Source organism: Silene latifolia, chromosome Y, assembly GCF_048544455.1.
Source record: "Silene latifolia isolate original U9 population chromosome Y, ASM4854445v1, whole genome shotgun sequence".
In the NCBI taxonomy this organism is placed as follows: domain Eukaryota; kingdom Viridiplantae; phylum Streptophyta; class Magnoliopsida; order Caryophyllales; family Caryophyllaceae; genus Silene; species Silene latifolia.
Window position 1 is genome coordinate 297,049,260 of NC_133538.1, and position 10,755 is coordinate 297,060,014.

General features: G+C 41.5%; 1 long non-coding RNA gene across 2 annotated transcripts; it reads right to left on the reverse strand.

Moving 5' to 3' along the window:
- Positions 1–4,630: 4,630 nt before the first annotated feature.
- On the reverse strand, positions 4,631–8,265 carry LOC141627090 (uncharacterized). 2 transcript variants are annotated; one of them, XR_012536652.1, is made up of 5 exons: positions 7,927–8,265; positions 7,235–7,314; positions 6,021–6,106; positions 5,849–5,915; positions 4,631–4,882 (listed from the first exon to the last, which is right to left on the reverse strand). It is a non-coding gene; the product is annotated as an uncharacterized LOC141627090 (long non-coding RNA). The 2 variants fall into 2 exon arrangements; XR_012536651.1 differs by having other exon boundaries at positions 4,632–4,882; positions 7,207–7,314.
- Between the last annotated feature and the right edge of the window lie 2,490 nt (positions 8,266–10,755).

A 10,755-nucleotide genomic window follows, 5' to 3' on the forward strand; every position in this document is an offset into this window, starting at 1 on the left:
TCGCCGGCGTGGAAAATCTTGTAAAGCTATGGAAAACATGAGAGAAGATCAAAGGAGAGTAGATCGAGGTAAGAAGGAGAGACAGAGAGCTCTGGGCACAAATTGATCTCTCTGACGACGATCCAAAGACTCAAAGCAAACAAGATAGGTGAAGGAAGATTTCCTTTGGTAGATCTGACGCAAGGAGTGGCGGCGGCGGCGGATACCAAGTGAAATAATTACAAGATTGGATTTGGCTACGACACCATCGGATGGAAGGATAACCCCACGAGGGTTAGGATACCTCACGCCAGATAGCTGGCAGCCAGCCAGCTGCGTAGGGATACAAATAGGTGGCCTCCTCGTTAGCAGTCTTGTAGCAATCGATCAGACACCTGTAGCAGGATCCGAGTCAAACCACCAAGTGAACTGGCAGCAGGGGACAATCGTTACCGCAACCCCCCGGCTGCGCGAGCTTATCGAACCTTCAAGAAACCGGATCGAAGGAAATATGCAGACGGTGACGGGAGGACCCAGTATTGACCAATATAACTAATCAGTAGTACTTGGAACTAAAGGAGATGCTAAGTAGGGTTCCAGGGCTACCACCCCCACTCGAGAAAGCAACTCTAGACGGTTATGCCGACTCGCCATTCGTGGACACCATATCCGTCACAGCCATGCCAAAGGGGTTCACAAACCGAAATATGCCTCTCTTCGACGCACAATGCACCCCTTTGATCATATCGGCTAGTATAAAAGAAAATGATGACGGTAAATGACCATAGGACAAGTTAAGGAAGCTGCGCATGTGCAACTGAATTGATTCAGTCCACCCTAACAGACCAAAGACTTCGATGGTTTGTAAGCACGCCAAACAGTCGATATCCATATTTCTTTGAATTGGTAAACGCATATACTCAACGATTCATAAGCAAAGATAAAGCCACGAAGCACGCAGGGGACTGTACATGTAATCGTCCACGGGGGCGGGGAGAGAGCAATGGAGAATACAATACCAGATTTAACAATGAGAAGGTAGCGAGCGAGAGTGTGATATCTCAACAAAGCCAGTAGAAGCCTTGAAGAGGCCTCCACCATGACTCGATCTATACAAGCGGTGACTATGCATCCTTGCCATAGTTTCAAGCGATGCGCAGAGAAGGCAGCTGCCGCGATCGGGACCGGAGGAATATATCCTAGCGAGCCGCTTACAGAGCACGCCAAGTATTTCTAGTACTTCAGCCGTGAAGAAATCAGGAAGAAAGCAAACCACCAACAAGAAGGACGAGAGATACAGGCCGTATGGGAGGGGAGTTAACAGAATCGAGGAAAACCAACTACTCCCCACCTTGGCAGAATATGGGTTCACTACAGGTATCGAAGGAATCTTGAAGGCACTTAGAGAGATGGGAGACGGAGTCAGGTGACCTAACCCACCAGTAGGAGAGCAAGCCTAGAGAAAGGATAGCAAGAAGAAGTGCGAATTTCACCGTGATATTGGGCACAATACTGAGGACTGCTATACATTGAGAAGAGAGATCAAGCGCTGTACGAACAAGGAAAGCCGAGCCACCTGTTACCACGTGGGGCAAGCGGCAGATAAGGTAGGCTCATGGCCGGCAGACCCACCCACAATGCACTAAAATTATAAACGTGATAACAAAGGCTCAAACTTAAGCGGCGACGACATACTCAGCAGCTAAAAGGCATGCCACCGAGACCAAAGGAGATAGACCAGCCAATTCTTGCAGAATATCTCACGGTGATCTGCCGTGATCGGCTTCGATGAGGGAGATACATACGATGAAAGAGAACACCATGATGCACTTATTATCACCTTGTCAATGGCCAACCGCACAAGAAGAAAGGTCTTGGTAGATACGGGAAGCTCGGTCAACTTAATCATCTTTGAAAACCATAGAAAACATGGGATTCAAGCGAGAAGGATTTGAAGAAGACTATTCCGCTAGTAGGCTTCCCGGCTGGGAAAAACCCGACTCACTAGGTGAGATAGTCATCCCAACCTATGTGGGAGGAGTCAACAAGCAAGTCGGGTACCTGGTTATAGATGGCCCCTCTACTTACAACGTCATCCTAGGAAGACCATGGTGCACGATAAAAGCGGTCCTTCAACATATCACCAGTGCGTAAAGTTCCCCACCCCATGGGGAGTAGAAACGATAAGAGGAGACCAGGAGGAAGCTAGAGGTTGCTACATGAAGGCACTCAAGGGCACTGCCAGCCCTCCCGCATAGCAATTACAAAAGCGGCATATCTAGGACGAATACATCGAGCCCCCAGCAGAAGAGCTGGACCAGATTAACCTGGATAAGTTGCACCCAGAGAGAACCGTGCTCATTGGAGCAGGATGTATAGGGAGCTTACGACAGCAGCTAGTCAAATTCTTACAAGATAACATGGATTGCTTTGCATGGTCACACGATGATATGGTAGGCATAGATCCATCCATCATAACACACAAGCTTAGCGTGGACCCAAAGTGTAAACCATCCAGCAGAGAAGGATAAAGTTTGCAGCAGAGAGAAATAAGGTAATCAACCAGGAAGTAGACAGCCTGCTGGCAGCAAAGAAGATAAGAGAAGTGAAATACCCAGAATGGTTGTCTAATGTAGTGGTGGTGCCTAAAAAGAATGGGAAGTGGAGAGTATGTGTAGACTTCACTGATCTCAACAAAGCGTGTCCCAAAGATCCATTCCCGCTGCCTCATATTGATGCAATGGTAGACGCAACAGCTGGACACGAGATGCTAACATTTCTGGACGCATGGAGTGGATACAATCAGATCAAGATGGATCCTACATATCAGGAGAAGACAACATTTATGTCTGAGAGAGGAATATATTGCTACAACGTCATGCCATTCGGCCTAAAGAACGCAGGCTCCATGTATCAAAGGCTGGTTAACCGCATGTTCAAAGAGCAAATAGGAAGAACCATGGAGGTGTACATTGATGACATGGTGGTGAAGTAAGAAAAAGCCAAAGATCATATGCGGCATCTAGCGAAACATTCAAGACACCCTCAGGGAATACAAGATGAAACTAAACCCATCTAAATGCACCTTCCGGGTATCTTCAGGCAAGTTCTTGGGCTATATTGTGACTCAAAGAGGAATAGAAGCCAGCATCGAGCAGATCAAAGCTATCTTACAGCTGGAATCACCCGAGAAGCCTAAAGATGTTCAGAGATTAGCTGGAAAGGTAGAAGCCCTGAACAAGTTCATTTCAAGATCTTCAGACAAATGCAGGCTATTTTACGACGTGCTAAGGAAAAGCCAGAAGTTTGAGTGGACCGCTGAACACGAGCAAGCCTTCAGAGACCTGAAGCACTATCTCAGTAGCCCGCCACTGCTGTCAAAACCAAAGCCAAGAGAACCATTATTCCTATACCTAGCCGTCACAGAAGTAGCAAGTGAGGCCGTCCGGCGTAGAGCAAGAAAAGGAACAGAAGTCAGTATACTATGTGAGCAAGTCTCTGCTGCCGGCAGAGACCAGGTACACATCCCTTGAAAAGTTAGTACTAGAATTGGTAGTAGCATCTCGCAAACTGCGTCCCTATTTTGAGTCACACATCATACATGTTGTGACAAACTACCCGCTAAAAGCTATCATGAGGAAGCCTGAACTATCAGGAAGAATGTCTAAATGGTCAGTACACCTCAGTGGATACGATATCCAATACGACCCCAGAACAGCAATTAAATCACAGGCACTGGCCGACTTCGTGTCAGACTTCAGTCTAGCCATCCAGAATCTGGCAGATACCGAGATCCTCACTTTAGAAGAAAGTAAGCAGACAGAGGTCTGGCAGATGCATATCGACGGAGCCTCCAACCAAAGGGGGGCAGGTGTAGGATTAATTCTGCGATCACCACAGGGAGATCTGATAGCACAAGCTGTAAGATGTGAATTCAAGGCAACCAACAATGAAACGGAATACGAAGCCTTGATATTGGGAATGAAGCTAGCTCTGGAGCTAGGGGTCAGACACTGCTCATATCCAGTGACTCTTTGTTAATAGTCAACCACGTGAATGATGAGTTTATAGCCAGAGATTCGAAGATGATTGCATACCTGAAAGTAGCAAAGGAATTAAAACAAAAATTCAAAACTTGCAAGCTTAAACAGGTTCCCAGAGACCAGAACGTGGAAGCAGACGCCCACTAATGGAAAAAACCCTTATTGCGTCAGTTGTAGAGGGCTTTTTGCGTCGGTTTTGGACTGACGTATATCGAGGGGTCGTATTTAATATGCGTCAGTTGTGAAACCGACGCAAAAAGTTAACATTTGCGTCAGTTGTGTTTTAAAAACTGACGCAAATAAGTAGTATTTACGTCAGTTTCTACAATAGAATGGACGCAAAAGTTGTTACAACTGACGCAAATAGTTATTATTTGCGTCAGTTCTACACATAACTGATGCATTTGCTTTACTTTTTGCGTCAGTTTTGTCAAAAACTGATGCAATTGATATTTTATTTTAGCGCCAATTAATTTAACTATTTGCGTCATTTGAAGCTAAAACTGATGCATTTGTCATTTCATTTTCGCTCCAATTTATTTCCCTCATCTGCGTTATTTCATTCAATAACCAACGCTTAATGATTTTTTTTATATATAAAAAAATTTGCTACCGAATTTCGGCACCACCTCTCCATAAAATTAACAATCCGAATACCAACTCCAACAAGAAATCCAACCAACCACTAATACATCACATGTAAAACAATATTACATCTCATTCACCCCAATGACGTTCCAAATACAATCTAATGTATTTTTTTTTACAGCAATCTAATGTATAAGTAATCTCACAGTTTACAACAATAAGCTGGTGAACTTTCAAAATCTGCCTCTAAAGCATCTTTCATATTACTTCGCCTGTCAAAAAAGCCAAAACCCTTGTAAATAAAACAAATAATTACAGAATTACAAAAAAAAAAGTTAAAAACCAAATCATTTCGATCAGGCATTCGCCATCAATAGATGAATGAAGTTAACCCCAACATAAAACTTGCAAAATAATGATTAGAGACACTACTGGGAGAGGGCAAAAACTGTGAAGGATTAAATATAAGTTATGACGATTGTGCTTGTATAGAAATGACGATTGTGCTTGTAAAGAAATGACGATTGTACTTGTAAAGAAATAGTAGAACAGAAGAAGCTGCAAATGGAGTAGACATGTATTCAAGGCATAGAACCACACATTTCTAGCAATTTTATGCCTTAAACAATTCTGCCGTACAAATAAGACCCTCACAAACATGTTTTAGAGTAAAACAAAAATCAACACATTAAATTTTATTCAAGGATGGGTTTACGAAAGATGTAATCCTTATGATGCTTCTAATAGTATCACAAAACTCACTAAAACAAAGATGGAGACAACACGTGATCTACACCTTACAATATCGTCAAAATATTCCCAGCTAACTCCAAGGTGGAGACAACCATTTCAAAGGAAAATTGAACGTAGAACACACAATTTCAAAAAGTTGTAATAAGCAAAATAGAATTAGCTACATTCGAGTCATAAAAAAGAGTTGCAATTCCACCTCAAGGATCTATGATCAGGTAACCAGAGAATAGCAAGCAACCAGGAACATCAAAAGAAACATAAAGATGAACAATTGTATAGAAAACTGAAATAATCCCCATACAGCTAAAATTAAAGCACTAGTGCACTACCAGGAACAATTCACATACAAACCACCAAAGAAAACAAAAGGGAGAAAGCAAATATAACATAGGCCTAGAATAATGACTATGACTACTTAAAAATTAGCTTCAATACAGTGAAGAAATAAAACTGAATTCAAATGACTGGTTTCACAATTGACTTACCAGCATTAAGAATAACATCAATGTCAGTGAACCAAGCGTGATGGAGTGAATCTATTCCAGCAGAAGCCTGGAACGGAAAAAAAGTGATATAAGCATTGTAGCATCATTTAAAATTCTAAATTACTCCATCCATCTCATTAACATTGTCCAATTTTGACTTATCATCCATTACCTCCAATGAGAACACATAGATTGGACTTTCCTTGCCAACTCCCAAGAAATGACATCTCCCGACTGCAATCTGTCCGACCACTGGGTCTGCAAGATTAAGAACAAGGCTTGTTAAGATTATAGTTTTCTTAATATTAAATTGCAGTGGTTGGATCTCCTTGGGAGTGTGTCCTGAAATGCCATGGTAAATCAGTTTTAGGGGTAGCTCTCTTACATATGGGTAATCTTATTCTACTTCCCTCGTACTATATCTTATACTACGTGAAGTCTTGGTCTTTTAAGAAAAGAACACAGTAAACAAAACGGACTGACTTGTAACTTTCACACTTATCTAGCTGGATTGATTGCAAGCATTCTGAATCAGCATCGGTTTGATATTCGGAAAACTGAGCAAGAAGAGATATTTCAATTATTCTATTGGATGTGAGTACGTGACATGAAATTGAAAGACAAAAAGAAAGTCTTAGGTTAAGATTTATCATCACATACGAAACTCCAAAAGTAATAGTAAAAAAGATAGATCAGAAAATGTAGCTGATGTTCCAACTCCCAAATTTTTTGGGGCTATCTCTCAAATAGATGGTATTCAAAACTGCAAATTTCATGGAACCCATTAAAAACTCAGTAATTAAACCATGAGACAATAAAAATTAAACAACCCGAATGAGACTTGATAAAAGTCAAAGAACTAGAAAGAAGGTTTTGAATAACATGAGCTTACTTTTTAATTAAACTGGAGACAATCCATCCCTTATACTAAAGTTATCGTCATCTTTTTACTCAACACATTCAAACTTGGTGTGATATCATTTAACCAAAGATGAAGTTGCGCACAAATACACGATAGTTGGGCGACATCAAAGATGAAGTTGCGCACAAATACAGGATACTAAATCCTGCAGATTTATGATCATATCGACATAACTACACAATACTTATCATATACTGGGTACTATACAAAATCACCAACTTCATACAAAAGCCCCAAGTTTTGTATCAAGCCTAAATCAAAAACCCTAAATCCAAAAGATGAATAAAATTTTCAAAGTGGATAAATTTGATATGACAAACAAATTAACGATAAATCTGATATGACAAACAAATTAACGATTAAGTTCAGAACTATTAATAAAAGTACAAAACTATTTTAAAATTGAAAAAAAAAAGTGCTAAGATAATTAAATTACCTGATTAATTAAGTAAGAATCAACAAACCTTCAATGGACCTGTATTCGATGCCCTTGTTTTAGAGCTATCTTGAGCTCAAGAGCCTTGTTCTCGATTAAACACATCATCTGTTTGAGTGTATGATTAGTAAAACAAATTTGACACTCATTTTGAAAATAGAATAAAAATAAGAACACAAGCCTTATAAAGACGATGTTACTGTTACCCAAACAGTATAATCAAAACGTATAATCAAAATTTCATGACTCATTGGACCATTTCTCACCCATTACCTGCCATTCCTTCAGATGCCCCCAAAATCTGATGCCCTCATCAACACAATTGAATAACATGAACATATGATTGAAAAAACTAGCATAAAACTGAAGTAAAGACAAAACCTAACATATAAGAACAGGTAGAAGAGGGAGAAGCAGAACGAGTTTGAGCTCAACTAACAACCCTGATAAAAACACATTATGTCACCATTAGAAACAACTAGCTCCATCATTTTAACTACAAACATAGTTACACAGCCACACAAAAAAAAAATCAAAAAAATTGAATTACTCAAGAATTCCCAAAAGTTACAAACCCTAGCTTTCTTAGATCTAAACTTTACAGCAAAAAAATCAACTACTAAACATAATAACAACAAATAATTGGTAATTGAAGTAGACAGAAACAAATTAAACCTTAAACAACAACAATTAACATTAAAAATTGAACTAGAATCAAACCTTGAAAACTAAGAGAATGGGAAAGAGGAAGAAATGAGGCATCCGTTGAAGCTCCGACAGAGGGCAGATCACGTCTTCATGCCTACAAACAAAAGAGATTAGTAGAACTTACATTAATTCCACATGTTAATCATTACATACAACCAAGCAATAAGGCTAGCAAAATCCCTTGAAGCTACCAAGCACGGCACGACAGCAGAACGTTGGTGGCCGGTGGTGGGATGCGAAAACGGCACGGAGGTGGTGGTGCGATGATCGAGCAGCCACCAGAGAGGTTTGGTGATGTGAGATGAAGAATGAGGGTTTTGAGTAATTGGGAAATGAGGATAGCGAAATTTTGAGAGGTCGGGTGTATACCTGTGGTTTTTTTTTATTATTATCATTTGTATCGGTTTTAAAAAAAACCGATGCAAAAACATAATGTCAAATAAGTCGGTTATATAAGATAACTGATGTATTTGATTAAATACGTCAGTTTTTATTATAACCGACGTATTTTATACGTCAGTTTTGTCTAACAAGTGACGCAAAAGCTTGGCTATAGGGTAAAAATGGATTCCCGCCAAAACTAAGCACTTTTTGCGTCAGTTTTTGTAGAACTGACGTAAATCGATTGACGCAATAGGTGTTTTTTCTACTAGTGGCCCTAGCAACCCTGGGGGCAACATTCCAACCAACAGAGCTATCCAGCATTCCAATAGCACATATGCTGGAACCTTCTATCTAGAAGGCAGACGAAATAGACAGAGGTGAACTGGAGGATCCATAAAGCAAAAAGGAAATCCAAGCAGTTACATAGGAAGGTGAGAGCTCTCGGCCAAACAGGCAGGCGCCTGACCAAGTAGCCGACCCAGCAGACGACTGGTGCACACCTTACCTAGACTGGCTGCGCCATAACAAGCTACCAGACGATAAGAAGGAAGTGAGAGCTTTTAAAATAAAGGCTTCCAGGTTCATACTCATTGATGATACACTATACAGAAAATCGCTAGCAGGTTCCTACCTACGGTGCCTGGACAAGGAAGAAGCACAGACTGTGTTGCATGCTCTCCACAGTGGCGAATGTAGAAACCATGCAGGGGGCAGGAGTCTGGCAAATAAAGCCCTCAGACAGGGATACTATTGGCCTACAATAAAGGCAGATGCAGCAGAGTACACACGAAAATGTGACGCCTGCCAGCGCTCAGCACCAATGATTCACCAGCCAGCAGAACCTCTACACCCTATTATTTCTCCCTGGCCATTCATGGCATGGGGCATGGACATAGTAGGCCCTCTACCACGGGCCACAGGAAACAGAACCTGGATGCTAGCAATGACAGATTACTTCTCCAAGTGGATAGAGGCAGAAGCATTCACGGAAGTAAAGGACAAACAGGTCATCTCATTCATAAAACGAAACATCATCTGCAGATTTGGTATCCCATCAGAAATCATATGTGACAATGGCTCACAATTCATCTCAAAAGATCTTGAAGGATCTTGTGCAGGTGGAACATCACCTTAAAAAAGTCAAGACCAGGACTCCAAAGTCCAATGGACAAGTGAATCCAAGAATAAAATCATTATGGACAATTTGAGAAGGAGGTTACGGGAGTTAGGAGAAAAGTGGGCGGATGAATTGAAACTAGTATTGTGGTCGGAACAACACCAAAGATAGCAACATGTCAAACACCCTTGACTGGTGTTTGGCGCGAAGCGGTCATTCCATCGAAGTTCTAGTTCCCACTCACATGTATGAAAATATGACGAGGGAACTGAACAATGCAGAGATGACCAGAAGCCTGGACACAATTGACGAGTTGCGAGCAAGCGCAAAAATCCGTCTGGCTACCTACAAACAGTCAGTGGCCAGGAGTTATAACAAGAACGTAAAAATCGGGCTCCTGGAGGTAGGAGACCGGTTCTCGAGAGGTGTTCGAACACCAAGAATCAAAAGGTGCAAATTCGCCTACAAATGGGAAGGACCATACCAGGTAGAAGGAGTTGTTGGCCATGGTGCATCTGATCGATGACTATGGATGGTCAAATCATTCAACGCCCATGGAACATACTTCACCTGAAGAGATATTAATTTTAATAATAAGTAGACTCTAGTTTTCAGAATAGTGTACTATGAGAAGCCAAATCATTTTTAAAGATAAAATAAAAAAAATAAAATTCGGTAGTAGGCATACTGTCACTTTCACTCTTATTTCTGGTGTCTTTAGTTATTTTTTTTAACTTTAAATTACTATTGGATGGTGTGGTCTGGCAGCGTCCCGGGACCACAATTGCTCAGTACCCCATGAGATGGCGGCAGTACTTCACACCATTCTGATAGATTTTTCTATTTTTCGGCTTCTCTAAGTACATCACTTTGAATTCTGGTATCTATGGTACTTTGAAAGGATGTCTAGCAGGACTGTCAACTACCAACGCGGGGTGACAAGGCACATGGCACTCCAACATGCCTAACCTACTTTCTCCACAAGGAGCACCCTCACCAAAGTGATTTGTGGAACATACGAAAAGGAGCCCTGGCCGAAAACTGAATACGCTTATCCGGCTACCCCCGATACCACCCCCCGGACGTAGCTCGCACTAATCGCACTTAATCAGGGCCCCAGCATGCATGCAAAAACGAACATGGAACGTAGGGATATCTGCGCTACCAGAATCCTACAGCGTCTCCATTTGGTCCTAAAATGACGATAAACTTGCCTCAATGACGCCACCTGCTGGCATAAAACGAGACGAACACACCTTGCGTCATGAACAAGGTTAAGTAGTCCACAAACCGCAGATACGCCTAAATCGGCACCGGCCGGTGACCGACGGGGCAGACTA